Source organism: Saccostrea echinata, unplaced genomic scaffold, assembly GCF_033153115.1.
Source record: "Saccostrea echinata isolate AGI-Se365-2 ecotype Australia unplaced genomic scaffold, CSIRO_AGI_Sech_v1 ptg000028l, whole genome shotgun sequence".
Taxonomy (NCBI): Eukaryota; Metazoa; Mollusca; class Bivalvia; order Ostreida; family Ostreidae; genus Saccostrea; species Saccostrea echinata.
In genome coordinates this window covers 432,029-448,748 of record NW_026889777.1, presented here as the reverse complement: position 1 = coordinate 448,748, position 16,720 = coordinate 432,029, and positions in this window count along the sequence as shown.

Sequence of the window (16,720 nt, the reverse complement as noted above, 5' to 3'; positions counted from 1 at the left end):
ATATATATATATATATATATATATATATATATATATATATATATATATATATATATATATATATATATATATATATATATATATAAAGTAATTTCTAAAGTTAAAATTTCTACGGGGAAAAAAATCCTTTTGAAGAATTATAAATGGTGTACTTGTGTTTATTGATGAATCACATTTGTGGATTGTAAAACACCTGTGAACTTCTTTCAAAAGTATCTTTGGATCTTATTTCAGGTATTTGTCGCAAATGTAGGGGAGTAATGTATGAGGAAATGAAAAATACCAATATGTTGAATAAAGATGTGAGTGATACCATATATCATTTTATGAAAAGAGGATGCCTCAGTATAATGTTTAATATGTAAATCCAGGGTTAACTGGCTGTAAGTCAGTAGAAGATGGCAACCCTCCTTATAAAAATCATTTTTATGCAATGGAAACCTCTGTGTAATAAAAATTACAGAGAATTGAAGAAAAAATGCAATAAATTATTCTGACTTCTTTTCTTTTAAAAATATATGATTATCTAATATATTGATTTCAAATAAATTACAAATGACTGAATTGTATTTATTTTATTTCAGTTTTGTGGTAATGAGGAAGACAGTTGTCCAGATTTCAATTCTGAAGTCAAATCTGACCCACTTTGTCTGGTAAAAGTTTTCAAAGTTTGACTGATTAATTTGCAAAAAAATAAATACCAAGTTTTTATCTTGTGGATGTATTTTATAAAAAAAAAATACACTTAGTAAGAGAATTAGAAATCTCTTATCTTAATTTATAAAATTATATACATCATGATACGTCATAAATATCATGATACATGCATTGTGAATTTCTTATTTTAATAAGTTAATGATGTTAGAATTTTTTCACATATCACAAGAGAGAATTTATCTCTTGTATTTTCTTGACCCAGATACTTGCATCAATTATAATTGATTTTTCCCACATGTTGTGGTTTGCACATGAATCATATGATTTTGTATGTCTTTTGAAGAATCATCAGCAGTCTATGACATGCACTCTTCAATGTAATACAAACAGATGCAAAGAGCAATGTTCTTCAGACTCTGTTTCAAGAAAGGTATATTTTAAGGAATTCTGATTGATATTACAAAAAATGACATTGTACCATTAATGTTTACAGTATTTTTACATAAATAATCAAGAAACTCACAATTTTGATTTTTTTTTTTCATCTAAATTGCATATATACATTTGAATTCAAATGATTGATTATCTGTTTTAGGAAGAAGAACAGAGAGACCTGAAGGGACATTCAGAAGAAGAGTCTGTAAGTGCCTGCATATCAGTTTTAGCTCACCTGATGAAAGGGTGTTCCGTGTCTATCTCTATTCTATCTTCTGTAAACTTTCCTGTCTTCTGTAAACTTTTCATATTTTTGACTTCTTCACTAGAACCACTGGGCCAATTTCAGCTAAACTTGTGACAAAAGCATCTTTGGGTGAACGGTAGTCAAGTTTTTTTTCACAAGAAGAGCCACACACTCTTTCAAGAGATGATAATTAAGAGTTCTTGAAAATTTTGTGACCCCAGGGGTAAGACAGGGCCACAACAGGGGATCAAAGTATTACAAAGGAATATATAGGAGAAAATGCTAAAATATTTTAAAAATATTTCTTAAAAACCACAAAGCCATGAATATAGCCATATTGATAAAGAAATATCCCCAGAAATTTTCAAATTATGTCCCCCTTGGAATAGGGTGGGGCCACAATGGATAATCAAAGTTTTAATTGGGACTACCTGGTACATTGGAAAAGTTTTGAAAAATCTTCTAATTCTCATGAACAGCAAAGCCATGATTAGTCATATAAATATGTATTCAAAGTTCTACAAAAGAATGTGTAGGAAAAAGAATCTGCTGATGAAGAACAGAGGGGCCATGCTTACTCAGGTTAGCATTGTGGCCCATGGGCCTCTAGTTAATAGAGCTGTCATGAAAGAAGGTAGATTTTGGTTACACTGAGTGTGTTTATTATAATTCCAGTGAATTTATGATATTAAATGAGATCAAATATTCAATTCATCAATAAGCTTAATTTGAAGTCACTTCTTGTTGCAACACCTTATTTATGACTCTTGTTACTCATAGATACACAGTTCTCAACCTTTATCACAAGTATCATCCTGGAGTGAAGAAAACATAGAAACATCACTTGATGATATAAATAAGACAATGGGTTCTCTTAGTCGAGGCAGTTTTAGTCCACTGAAATATCAAGTGCGAAGAAATTTAGATTCCTTAATGCCAAACACCCTTCGTACCTTGAAACGGAAAACAGGAGAAGCTATAAACCTAGTCTTAGAAGGTATATATAATCATCAATATAATGGCTTTCATAAAACCGAAATTCATTTTTTGCAGAATCAATCTTTATTCATTTCAAATGGGATAATAGGGTGTCCATTAAGTTTCTCTTTATAATAATGCTTTGAAGTTAACTGTTTAAGCTCTAACATAATTAGCATGTGTATACTTTCCTCCTTTAAGCACTAACCATCTGATATTAAAAAAAAAATCAATTATCAGATTACCAAGTATATGCTCATTGAAAATAATAATGTATATATAAATATATATATAAACTTCCTTTTTCTTAAGGTATAGCTCCAGGCCAGGGAAATAAACTCTTGAAACTGATCCAGGAGCCTTCAAATGCGGAAACAAATTGCGACTTAGAAAAGGTTGTGGTAAATCTTTACCTTGAAAGCAGTGATAAAGATATTAAGAAACAGCTCCTGTCTTTGATTTCTTTATCTCACACAAAGAAGGAACTACAGCAACTCATCCCACAACTCTCAATCTATGCCATTGATGAAGCACGCACATATGCTGCAGATCATAGTAAAGGTTTGTATTCTATTTCACATGCTTAACAAAATTCAAGTAAATGTGAATTTAGAATTAGCAGCTGTGCATGGATAAATTTAGGGCTTAGACAAATGAACATGAGATTCATCATTAAAATTATACAATCATACTATATGTACTACTACTTATTATACCCTCCGCAAACAAAGTTTGGGGGGTATATAGAAATCACCTTGTCCTTCTGTCCGTCTGTGCATCTGTCTGTCTGTGCAAATGTGTCCGGTCCATATCTTTCTTACGTAGGAACATTAGAATCTACTACTACACACAAAGATTGTTCATGTCCTGAGAGTATGTCATGACCTTGACCAAGGTCATTTGGACAAGTTCAAGGACACTGACAGAAAAATTTCATTGTTAGTGTCTGGTCCATTTCTTTCATATGATTAAACTTGAATCTACTACTTCACACAAAGATTGTTCATGACCTGAGGATGCGTCTTGACCTTGATCCAAGGTCATTTGGGCAAGTTCAAGGTCACTGAAAGAAAAAGTTCATAATTCGTTTGTGGTCCATATCTTTCTTATGGATAAACTTGGTGAGTTCCCATTTTACACAAAGATTACTTATAAGCTGAGGGTGTGTCATGACCTTGACCCAAGGTCATTTGTGTAAGTATTAGTGTCTTGCTACCTTCTCTGCAAAACCCAGCAGGGGGTATTTGTCCATTTGGGACAGTTCTAGTTTGTCAATAAATTTATTGCAACCAAAACAGTTTTTACAAATTTCAATTTAAAATGTATTAAATGTATCATCATGTACTACATATAATAAAAAAAACTGTCATTTTTCTCTATAGTTTATCATTAATCATATATAGGAACACACAGTCACAAGAGGCCTGTTTTCCATCACAGAATGGATAAAGTGAAGCTAGATCATGCCTTAGATTTTTTCTTCAATCCTGCTTTTCACCAGGTATGGTAATAAAGAAAAGAAAAATGTTAATAATAGTAAATCAATACTATCTTATTATGTAATTGGGTACAACTTTATGCATTTTCCTGAATTTATTTGCACAAAAATACCATGTGCCAAATATATTTTCAGGTTTCATCTGTAGGCACAAAAGAAATAAAACTGGATGATGGGTCTTTAGTTACTATACCAGAGGTTGTCAGAACTGTTTGGAATTCAGCACTCGTTAAAATGTATTTGTCTTTCTGTGAGGAAACTGAGTTTGCCCCATTATCAAGATCAACTCTTTTCCATGTTTTAAGTGTCTGCCCAGCCTCAAAATGTACAAACCTAAAAGGTCTGGACAATGTTGCTGCGAAAGGAGGACATGCATATGAGATACTATTGTCGACAGTGGCAGGTATATTCTATCTGTAGTAAACATACTTATAGTACAATGTACATGTATTTGTTGACAATTGAAATGATCAATGACAAATGAAAATAGAGCTTAAATGAATACATCTTCTTATTCTGAGGTTATTTATTGAGAAATATAGCATTTCTAATTATACATCATGTAATGTTCTATTTGTCGGATTTTTACAGATATGGAAAAATATGCACCAAATGCCCTGTTGCATACTGAACTAAAAGAGCTTAAGGATTCTCTACTAGCTAGTAGGATGTACCTTAAAACAGAATTTAAAGCACATTTAAAGCAGGTATTATATACAAGTACTTATTCTTTTTGGTACATTATGAATTATGCTTAGTTGTCTCAGCATCAAACCAATACAAACACATCTGTCTGTATAATTAATTCACAGAGGAGAACATAAAATAGATTTCATGCTAATTGAAAAAAATTGTGATAAAATATGTATACCAATGTTAATGTTATGAAGTATTCATTATGATAACATGTTTTGTAGGAATGATTTATCTATATAATAAAATCCATGTCAGAATTAAAGAACCCATAAAACCTGATGCAACCAGCATTTTCTTCATTTATGGGAAAACCCAGTTACATAACTGACTCCTTTTTAAAGATTTAAATTATAGGCATAGAACTATACATATTAATTGTTTAATAGGACATATTGATTGCATTTTTTTTATTGATTGCATTTTTTTTATTTAAAAAAAGGATATTGTTATGACTTTCAAGATTATAATATTCTTTACTTTAACTTTACAGTTTGATTCTTGTGCTGACCACTGCATCAGTTTTGCACTCAGTGACCCAGGTGATGAGTGTCTGCAGCAGAATTGCCTTGATCACGACCATGATGTTCTTTGTGACAAATGCAGCTTGCTTCCTCAGACAGTCATAAAGTTGAAAGAAATTATGAAAAGATTTGGTAAGAATAAATAAATGTTTCTTTTATCCTCCACAAACTTTTGTTTGAAGAGGATATTTAGTGTTTTAAGCTGATATGAATTTATTGATGAATCTTCTCTTAAATACTTAGCATTCTACACTAAATTGGGACTGAATTTTTATGAGATGACAAACTTAATCTATAAAAAAAATTCCTGATTTCAACAAAATCATTAAAAGTTTGGGGTTGCTGATTTTTTTTAATGCCCCTGTAATGGAAGATTAGAGAGCATATAGTTTCCATCCATCTGTAAATTGTCTGTGAAAACTTTAACCTTGCCCATAACATTTGATCGGTTGGACTAAAGCTTTTAAAATATACGGGTATATTCCTTATGATGATTTTCTTTTGGTACCAAGATATTTGACCTCTTGACCTTGCAGTTTGACCCACATTTGAAAAATCTAACCTTGACCATAACTTTTGAATAGTTAGTGCTAGGGCTTTTGTATTCAAATGTGCATTCCTTGTGACAAGCCATCCCTTGGATGCCAACAATTTTGACCCTTTGACCTTGGAGTTTGAAAAACTTTAACCTTGGCCATTACTTTTGAATGTTTGGTGCTAGAGCTTTTATATTTCACAATTTTTTTTGCAGTTCCATTTAAAAAAACTGGAGAACAAACAGTTATAAAAATATTAATAAAAACTTATTACAGACATCTGTGCTACAGTGAAGGAAGACATGCTTGCAGATATTGATGTTGCAGAAATCAAGATCAGTGAGTGGAAGAATCACATTGTGAGGGGCATGAATCAAGATCTAGCAAGGACACACCGCCTTCAAGAAATACAGCATGGAGATGTCCTTCTAATTATGGACTGGGCCATGAAGTTTTTACCCATTTCCTATCGTGAGAAACAAAGCGACTGGTATGGACAAAAAGGGGTGAATTGGCATGTTTCAGTCTGTATATACAAGGATGAAGCACTGAATTTAAAGGTGAGACTTAGTTCATTACATATTCTTCACTGTTTTTATCTTCAAATCATTATGCAAAAATTGGCGTTACAAGAGATACATGGGTCAATAAATTGCTAAATTTACTTTGACCCGAATAGCTATATATACATGTATAGCCTAAATACTCTTCACAATTTTTTCTCTCTCTAAATATGTGTATAATTTCTTTGTTAAAATTTGAATCTTTGGTTTAAGTGAGCTTAAACTGTTCTTTAGTTTTGACTATGAAATTTAATTTCAGCTTGATTAAGGAATTGCTATTTCAAAATTTAAAAGAATACTATATATAAGACAACATTTTAAAACAAATTTTTTGTTAACCAAATTTTAGCACAGGACATTTGCTCACATGATGGATGGAGTTCGACAGGATTGGATGACAGTTGCATGCCTGTTGGAGCATACCTTGTCAGAAATAAAGAAACAGTTGCCTACCATAAGTAGAGCATATATTCGCAGTGACAATGCGGGTTGTTACCATTGTGGGAATTTGTGGCTAGCCATTCCAGGAATAAGTGAACGAACAGGTATTTAAACATGTATATGTATTAACACATACACACAAAGGGTATTCCATGCAAGTTATTTATGTTTAACTAACATGGGTTTCACTAAATCAAATCTGTTCTGAATGCAATCATATCTGCTGTGACATTTTTTTCTGGTTTTCTTTATTTTTAGCAAGCTATTTTAAATACTCATTCCAACTGTTTCAGCTGTGTCCATTGCACGATATGACTACAGTGAAGCCCAGAATGGCAAATCTTACAGTGACGCTAAAATTGCCCATATGAGGAGTAAATTCAGAAAAGTTGCAGCTTCAGGATATGACATCACTACAGCAGCTGACATGAAGAGGGCCATTGATATGTTTGGGGGTACAACAGGGTGTCAAGCTGCACATGTTGAGATTTCTTCTGGGATCACAACAAGCAAATGCCCTATCAAGGGGATCACCAAAATTTCAAATGTGCAGTTTGAAGGCAACTCACTGCAAATCTGGAGAGCTTTCAGAGTTGGCAAGGGCAATGTTTTGGCCATACCTCATGAAAACAGTGTAAGCTTTATAGTAAATGCTCAAGAAGTTCTATGACTGAAATGTTTAAATTAATGTCTCTATCTTAAAACTTTGATAGATTTCTTAGTGTGACCATTCCAAAAATAATATTCTATTAGCTAACAATTTATATCTTAGTTTAACATTATACACGTACTACCTTAGTTTATCACTATTGTTTTATCTCAGTAGACTACAAAAACATAAATCTTCTTTAATTTAGTGTTTTAATTTGCAGTCATTCTGCCATGTCTATAATTCAAAAACAAATATTACAGGAGCTTTCCACCATAAAAGAAAAGGCAGGCTTCACAACTATAAGTCCTGAAGGAAATATCAGAGAACCAAAGCTTGAGGAATGCTGCTCTGAAGAAAGAAAATTTCCCTGTTCTGAAGGAGGATGTACAAAAGTATTTTCTTCATTCAACGATCTTCAAAATCACATATTGATTGGAAGCCATGACATTCTTTCACAGATGTCAACATACGATGATATCAAAGTTAGATGGAAGAATGTGTGTTCTGACCTCTCTGGAAAAATTATCAGTTATGCATGTAAAGAAGTAACTGAGGGAGAGTCAAAGTGCTGCATGGGATGGGCCTTGAAGAAGGAAAGAAAATCGGTCAGATATTCAGATGATATTAAGGACTATCTTCAGGAAATTTTCCATGCAGGGGAAAGCAGTGGAATGAAATTGCACCCATCCATCGTTGCACAGAACATGAGGGTAGCCTTAAACAAGGAAGGAAACAAGCGATTTAAACCACAGGAATATTTAGAGCTTGGACAAATTTCTTCATATTTTTCAAGACTAACTGCTGAGAGGAAAAAAAGGAAGAATGTTGAGATTAGTGAGGAGGAACTAGAATCTATCCTTCTGGACATCAGAAAAGTGGAAACCACAACAATTCTGGAGTCAGACACGTAGATATATGAATCATCTAATACAAAACATTATCACATCAATATGTTTAAATTTTTTTGTGAATATGTAAATATTTTTTCATCTTTTTTGTAATATTTACTATGTGAGTGTTCTATCGGGGGCGGTAACTGGCCGCTCCATTTGTAAATATCCTTTTGTTCCATTTTTATATGTTATTTACTATGTGAGTGTTCTATCGGGGGCGGTAACTGGCCGCTCCATATGTAAATATCCTTTTATTCTATTGTTATATGTTATTCACTATGTGAGTGTTCTATCGGGGGCGGTAACTGGCCGCTCCATATGTAAATATCCTTTTGTTCTATTGTTATATGTTATTTACTATGTGAGTGTTCTATCGGGGGCGGTAACTGGCCGCTCCATATGTAAATATCCTTTTGTTCTATTGTTATATGTTATTTACTATGTGAGTGTTCTATCGGGGGCGGTAACTGGCCGCTCCATATGTAAATATCCTTTTGTTCCATTTTCATGTTAACTTTGTGAGTGTTCTATCGGGGGCGGTAACTGGCCGCTCCATATGTAAATATCCTTTTGTTCCATTTTCATGTTAACTTTGTGAGTGTTCTATCGGGGGCGGTAACTGGCCGCTCCATATGTAAATATCCTTTTGTTCTATTGTTATATGTTATTTACTATGTGAGTGTTCTATCGGGGGCGGTAACTGGCCGCTCCATATGTAAATATCCTTTTGTTCCATTTTCATGTTAACTTTGTGAGTGTTCTATCGGGGGCGGTAACTGGCCGCTCCATATGTAAATATCCTTTTGTTCCATTTTCATGTTAACTTTGTGAGTGTTCTATCGGGGGCGGTAACTGGCCGCTCCATATGTAAATATCCTTTTGTTCTATTGTTATATGTTATTTACTATGTGAGTGTTCTATCGGGGGCGGTAACTGGCCGCTCCATATGTAAATATCCTTTTGTTCCATTTTTATATGTTATTTACTATGTGCGTGTTCTATCGGGGGCGGTAACTGGCCGCTCCAATATGTAAATATCCTTTTGTTCTATTGTTTCTTATCTTATTTACTATGTGAGTGTTCTATCGGGGGCGGTGACTGGCCGCTCCATATGTAAATATCCTTTTGTTCTATTGTTATATGTTATTTACTATGTGAGTGTTCTATCGGGGGCGGTAACTGGCCGCTCCAATATGTAATATCCTTTTGTTCTATTGTTTCTTATGTTATTTACTCTGTGAGTGTTCTATCGGGGGCGGTGACTGGCCGCTCCATATGTAAATATCTTTTTGTTCCATTTTTATATGTTATTTACTATGTGAGTGTTCTATCGGGGGCGGTAACTGGCCGCTCCATAAGTAAATATCCTTTTGTTCTATTGTTTTTTATGTTATTTACTATGTGAGTGTTCTATCGGGGGCGGTAACTGGCCGCTCCATATGTAAATATCCTTTTGTTCCATTTTCATGTTAACTTTGTGAGTGTTCTATCAGGGGCGGTAACTGGCCGCTCCATATGTAAATATCCTTTTGTTCCATTTTTATATGTCATTTACTATGTGAGTGTTCTATCGGGGGTGGTAACTGGCCGCTCCATATGTAAATATCCTTTCATTCTATTGTTATATGTTATCTACTATGTGAGTGTTCTATCGGGGCGGTAACTGGCCGCTCCATATGTAAATATCCTTTTGTTCCATTTTTATATGTTATTTATTATGTGAGTGTTCTATCGGGGGCGGTAACTGGCCACTCCATATGTAAATATCCTTTTGTTCTATTGTTATATGTTATTTACTATGTGAGTGTTCTATCGGGGGCGGTAACTGGCCGCTCCATATGTAAATATCCTTTTGTTCTATTGTTTTTTATGTTATTTACTATGTGAGTGTTCTATCGGGGGTGGTAACTGGCCACTCCACATGTAAATAATATTTTGTTCCATTTTTATATGTTATTTACTATGTGAGTGTTCTATCGGGGGCGGTAACTGGCCACTCCATATGTAAATATCCTTTTGTTCTATTGTTTTTTATGTTATTTACTATATGAGTGTTCTATCGGGGGCAGTAACTGGCCGCTCCATATGTAAATAATCTTTTGTTCCATTTTCATGATAACTATGTGAGTGTTCTATCGGGGGCGGTAACTGGCCGCTCCTTATGTAAATATCCTTTTGTTCCATTTTCATGTAAACTATGTGAGTGTTCTATCGGGGTTTACTGGCCGCTCCATATGTAAATATCCCTTTTTTCCATTTTTATATGTTATTTACTATGTGAGTGTTTTGGGGGCAGTAACTGGCCGCTCCATATGTAAATATCCTATTGTTTCATTTTCATGTTAACTATGTGAGTGTCATATCGGGGGAGGTAACTGGCCGCTCCATATGTAAATATCATTTCGTTCCATTTTTATAAGTTATTTTCTATGTGAGTGTTCTATTTGGGACCCTACGTAACTGGCCGCTCCATATGTAAATAATCTTTTGTTCCATTTTCATGTTAACTATGTGAGTGTTCTATTGGGGGCGGTAACTGGCCGCTCCATATGTAAATATCCTTTTGTTCCATTTTTATATGTTATTTACTATGTGAGTGTTCTATTGGGGGCGTTAACTGGCCGCTCCATATGTAAGTATCCTTTCATTCTATTTTTATATGTTATTTACTATGTGAGTGTTCTATTGGGGGTGGTAACTGGCCGCTCCATATGTAAATATCCTTATGTTCCATTTTCATGTTAACTATGTGAGTGTTCTATCGGGGGTGGTAACTGGCCGCTCCATATGTAAATATCCTTTTGTTCCATTTTTTTATGTTATTTACTATGTGAGTGTTCTATTGGGGGCGTTAACTGGCCACTCCATATGTAAATATCCTTTTGTTCCATTTTCATGTTAACTATGTGAGTGTTCTATCGGGGGTGGTAACTGGCCGCTCCATATGTAAATATCCTTATGTTCCCTTTTCATGTGTTATTTACTATATTAGAGGCGGTAACTGGCTGGTCCATATGTAAATATTATTATATTTTTTTTGCATGTTGCATACTTTATGTGAGTGTTATATCGGGGGCGGTAAGTTTCAGAATGTATTAGAGTGTCATACACTGTTCAGGGTGCACTTACCCCCCCCCCCCCCTTTATTATGAAGACTTTTTTCTTTAAGTTAAGTTTTTCGTAATATGTCCAAAACATGGAGTCAACATTTTTATGAAATAAAGGAAAGAAATGGAAAAAAATCTGTTAGGGTGAAGTGTTTCACGTGAGTTTTGTGGCCCATGACTTTAAATTTTCAAAAAAATATTCTGTGAGTTATGTTTAGGTTGCATTACAGGTACATGTAGAGTATTATATTTTTTAATTCTGAGCTTAAATCCTATGCATGTGTCCAATTGGATGTGGTAATTAGCTTTTGTCAACATTTGACAGTATAATACTAGAATGTGTCTTGCATAGAATAAATTTCAGTTTCTTTATATTGAATAAAAAAATGTCTTTGCAAAGCCAAGATTTCTTCTGCTTTTTTAAACAAAAACATGGGCATTGCAGTCTTCCTTTTAGGTATGACAAAATTTTCATTGAATATCTGATTTTATATCTGTAATACATATAAATATGTATAATTATTTTAAAAATCTTATCATTGATTACTTTTCAAAATAGCAAGTTTTAAAAAAAAAATGAAACACCAAAAATTGTGATATTAGAAATTAGAGTGATATTAAATGAGATTTATATATAGAAAAAAATAAATAGTACCTTGCAGAAATACCTGGAAATGTATCCACATTCTTTTGTGAGGAAACTTGTTAAAGTTGCAATATGTGATAATGTCAATCATAAATTATTTGGAAAAACATAAATTAATGAAGAACGTCTCATCTGTCCTTAAGAAAGAAAGGAACAAAATGCATACACTGAGAAGGAGAGAGAGCATAATCCATGCATCATGCTTGATTTTGGGAATGAAATTAATGTTTCTCTCACATACTAATTGGAATGGATAAATAATATTTATACATATTAATTAAATATGTATGCTTCAAAAATGCAGGTGTATCTTATTTCTAAAAGCGACTGAAAAACTATAACTAATGAAGGCCATTTTAAAAATAGTTTGCATACAATTATTTTGCCTGCTTGCCAGTTTGCAATATGTTACCATGGCAACCTAAGTATTATTTTTATCTAGAATCTTGTTAATAATACAAATGATTTTTTAATGATAATACTTTTTAGGTATTTAGTTCCTTTTTGAAGGTTATTTCAGAAAATCTTATTTCAGCCTCAAAATTTAGGAAAATGTGCCTGATTGAAATGGGTAAAGTGATTATAAAATTGCTTGTTAATAGTTCAGAATTGATGTCATGGGTTAATTAGGTACAAAATACTTTTATTAAACCCATATTACTTAAGCAATTTTGCCTATCTGCAATTTTTAAGACAAAATAATTTACTATAATATATCTTAACTGTATACATGTGTAAACATACCAAAAAATCTCTTAATTTTCACTGTTGCTTTGGGAAATTTGCTGTTGCCATGGAGATAATTAATTATTCCTTATCAATGCATTTCTTTAGAAATAATAGTTATATCCTATTACTTGAAAATTTGATTTTTGGACAAAAAAAATTATTTATTCTATAAGATAATTGTTACAACACTACCAATTTTAGCTTTTTATTTTCCAAAACATCCAATATTGTTGCTAGGCAACGGATAGGATTTTAAAAAAAACCCGCGCTTTCGAAGTCAATCTCTAAAAGAGAAAGTCCTCTACTTTAACGTGAAAGTCATGCAACAGCTGTATTAGCTTGGTATTAATTTTGAATTGACCTTGAATATTGTCAAAATCAATGAAAATGCTGAGTCAGCAAAAATGCAAAAACATGTATATATTCTAATGTCTACCACAGTACTAGCTTTAAACAAAATATCAATTTCTTGTGTTGTTTAAACACCTAAAGTGTGTGTCTTTATCATACCAGTAAATAAGAATAATTGTCAAAGTTTTTGTATATAATTTCAGGCCTTAAAGATAAGTGATTTTTTGCCCCCTCACATGGAAAAATTGGCTGGTTGCTAAGGAAATTACTTTGACCAGGTTTCCATAGTAACCATGATCCAAAACATTTTTCATTTTGCATACATGGATCATAGTGCAAGAGAAATCTATGTGTGGAAAATCATTGAATTCTGAGAACCTGAGTGAATCACTTAAATATCACTTTTGCATGATTTTTACACGGACTGGTACTTAATATAAAAGCCCTATCTTTTCTCATTTAAATTTAATGACCAATTTAAAGAAATGTCAATTTTCTGAAAAGTAGGTCAAACTTCAAGGTCAAGGTCACGGGGTCAAAAGTCATAGTATAATTTCGAAAGGTCTTGTCACAGGTAATAAACAGGCATAATATGAAAGTCCTATCTTTTCTCATTCAAAAGTTATGACCAATTTAAGGTAATGTTAATTTTTTTGAAAAGTAGGTCAAACTTCAAGACTTCAAGGCCAAGGCCACAGGGTCAAAATTCACAGTATATTTGGAAAGGTCTTGTTACAGGTAATGTACAGGTGATATACAAAAGCCCAATCTCTTCTCACTCAAAAGTTATGGCCAAGGTTAAAGTTTCTGTGACAGACAGCCCAACAGATGAATGAGATTTAATGTCCCCTCTCTTTCGCGAAAGCGAGGGACAATAAATACCTACACACATTTATAAGTATATAGTTTGTTCAGCACCAATAAATATAACTCCTCATTGTGATCACATATTGCATAAAATTTGCTGGAGTTTTAAGATAACAAAAAAGCCATCTATGACAATCAAATGCCCTTTGACATCTTTGCCTGAAAATGACATCCTTGAACTTTGTAACAATAATATGCATGCAGCTATCAAACTTAATTTCACATTTAGATGCAAAATACTTATTCAAGGATGAAATTTCTTTTTAAGAATTTGTAGCACAAACATTTATTGATCAGTGTCAATAACTTATATTGGAATGAATTAAAAATTACCTCTTGAGGGTTTCTACTGCAAGTACATGTATGTAGTTCATTTGTAAAAATCTAAATTTTAACCCGGCCACTACCAGCAATTTTGTTAGGCATGCTCTTGCTTAAAATCACCCTTTAACTAAATGATCTAAAGCAGGCACATTTTTATGTATTCCAGAACTGTATTTTAAGATTTTAACTGTATTTGAAAATGTAAAGCAACTGAATACATAGAGCTAGGTATATATCATTTACAAGTTGTTGTAATGCCAGTACATGTAAATCTTCACACTGTAATCTAATGAAAGATAATGCTTGAAAAATTCACTCTGGGAGTAAGATTTCAAATCTGAATCAAAGATCTTGTAAAGTAATCACATTCTACAAAGTGTGCACTGTATCGGGTACTTGGGAATCAAATAATTAAACATTATATAATTATAAATAAAACTATTTTTGACTGAAAGTTTCTGAAAAAAATCAAGAATGGAATCATGCAACAAGCAGCAGTAACTATGATAACATGCATTGACTTCCACATTTCTACAAAAACATTTCTTTGATCAGATAAATATGTAATTCCTGCTTCTGATCTGTGATATATTCTGAGAAAATCTCTTTTCCACAGACAGCCATCATTCATTTGATGTGAGAATTTCTTGCTGAACATGTGTCCACCTGATGAAAGTCCAAATTTTTTGTTGACCTATAATTTAAAAAAAAAGTAATATATTTTACATAGCAACACAGATGCTGCATTACATGATAGTTAGATAAAGTTGTGTCCATATTTCTTATACATGTACCTCAATAGTCCATCTGCCAGCACTCCTTGCTCAATCATCCTGCATTCTGACCTCCAGTCTTTTTTCTAGTCTAGGGTAAAGTAAGGTTGATTTTCTCCTAAGAATTAAACATGAACATCCCTTAGACTATTTTTTTAAATTAATGGAAATTGATTATAAGATTAAACAACTTATCTCATCTGTATTTCATTTATTGATTTAAATGAATGAAGATATTTTAATAGATTCTACCATATGCATAATGTCTTATATTATAATGTATTGGATATAAATAAATAGACATTTTTTATCCTAAAAGTACAGAAAAGTAAAAAAAAATAATAATATAAATAGTTTTTTAACAATAATGTTTCATTAGACAATTGTGTGTTTCAATATTATTGATATTTCCACATACAATATCAAGTTATTTTTCCGTTTGATTTGTACCAAAGCGGGACACCTTACTTTTCTAATACCTTGATGATTGTTGTGTCTTGAACAAAGTAGGCTAGTTAAAAATATAAAATTTGTTGTAATCATATACAAAAAATGCTGTTTTTGTGAATTATTATTCATAAACCTGACGAACACACGAAATATATCCTCTTCAAATGTTGACAAGTCGCGGGAATAAGCAGACGAAATATTGATAACAGGACTATAATTTCCGTGCGAATTCCCATAAATCAATACAAACCAGCATGTAATTGAATTCAATTTCAAAATTTTAAAAATCTTCAGACATATATAACTAACTTACATGCTCACTGCACACGACATGACTTCAGACGAGGCAACGTGGATCTGCAATCTTGCACATGTTTGTGACCTTCAAGTTCAAGCTTCCCTTTTGGCTGATCGGAATTTCCCGGGCATAAATAACTATGATTTAATTTGTCATAACTGTCCCTGGGCTTCTGCAATGCTTCGATAATGTTCACAGTTTGTAGATTTTACAAAACAACCCTCTCAGGGTTTTCTACGGAAAATGATCTGGACATGTTGACATTCGCTACCGAACTGCGAATATTATGGCGATTGTCGCAAATCAAAGAAAATATTACGAAAAATTTATTAATTTCAAAAGAAATAGATTCAACATTACTTAAACTGACAAATTAACTAATAGTTTTTCCTTCAGTATAATTAAATATGAATTTTGCATTTTACGACTTGCATAATTTATGGAGACCCATTGACGACGTAAAATGCTGACAAGAATCCATCCTTAAAGAGTTTATACAGAAGCAGATATAATAAACCCCCTATGACTAAATAATTTTTTTTAATGTCCAGAGATGATCATCTTTCAAGCTGCATAATATAAACAACATTAACTAATATACAGTACTTAAATACAAGAAAACTGTCATATCTTCTGTTCTCACTATCAAAGGACACAGAAACTATAATACTGGCCCATCAGAATAAAGTAGTGTTGGCATATACAGGTAGTTTAAAACAATATCTCTTTATTGAGCAAACGTGTCAATGAAGTGAGAAAGGAAAAAAAAAAAGATCCCACTTTGACAACAATATAGTATTCTTTGAAAGCTTCAATTTCTAATGTTCAAATTTTTATGTACATGATACCCTTTAAAAACAGTCTATGTCTATAATACTCTCCAATTTTGATTTTCTCAAGTTTTCAGTGAGCTTAATACTTACATTGTACATGTTATAATAAACTTGTATATTAAATTAAGCTTTTTAATTTTGCAAAAGTGGAAGAAGGTATATACCAACAGACGTGTTTTTCACATCCAGACACCAGAGGACAGTTAGAATTATTTGTGTCAAAGG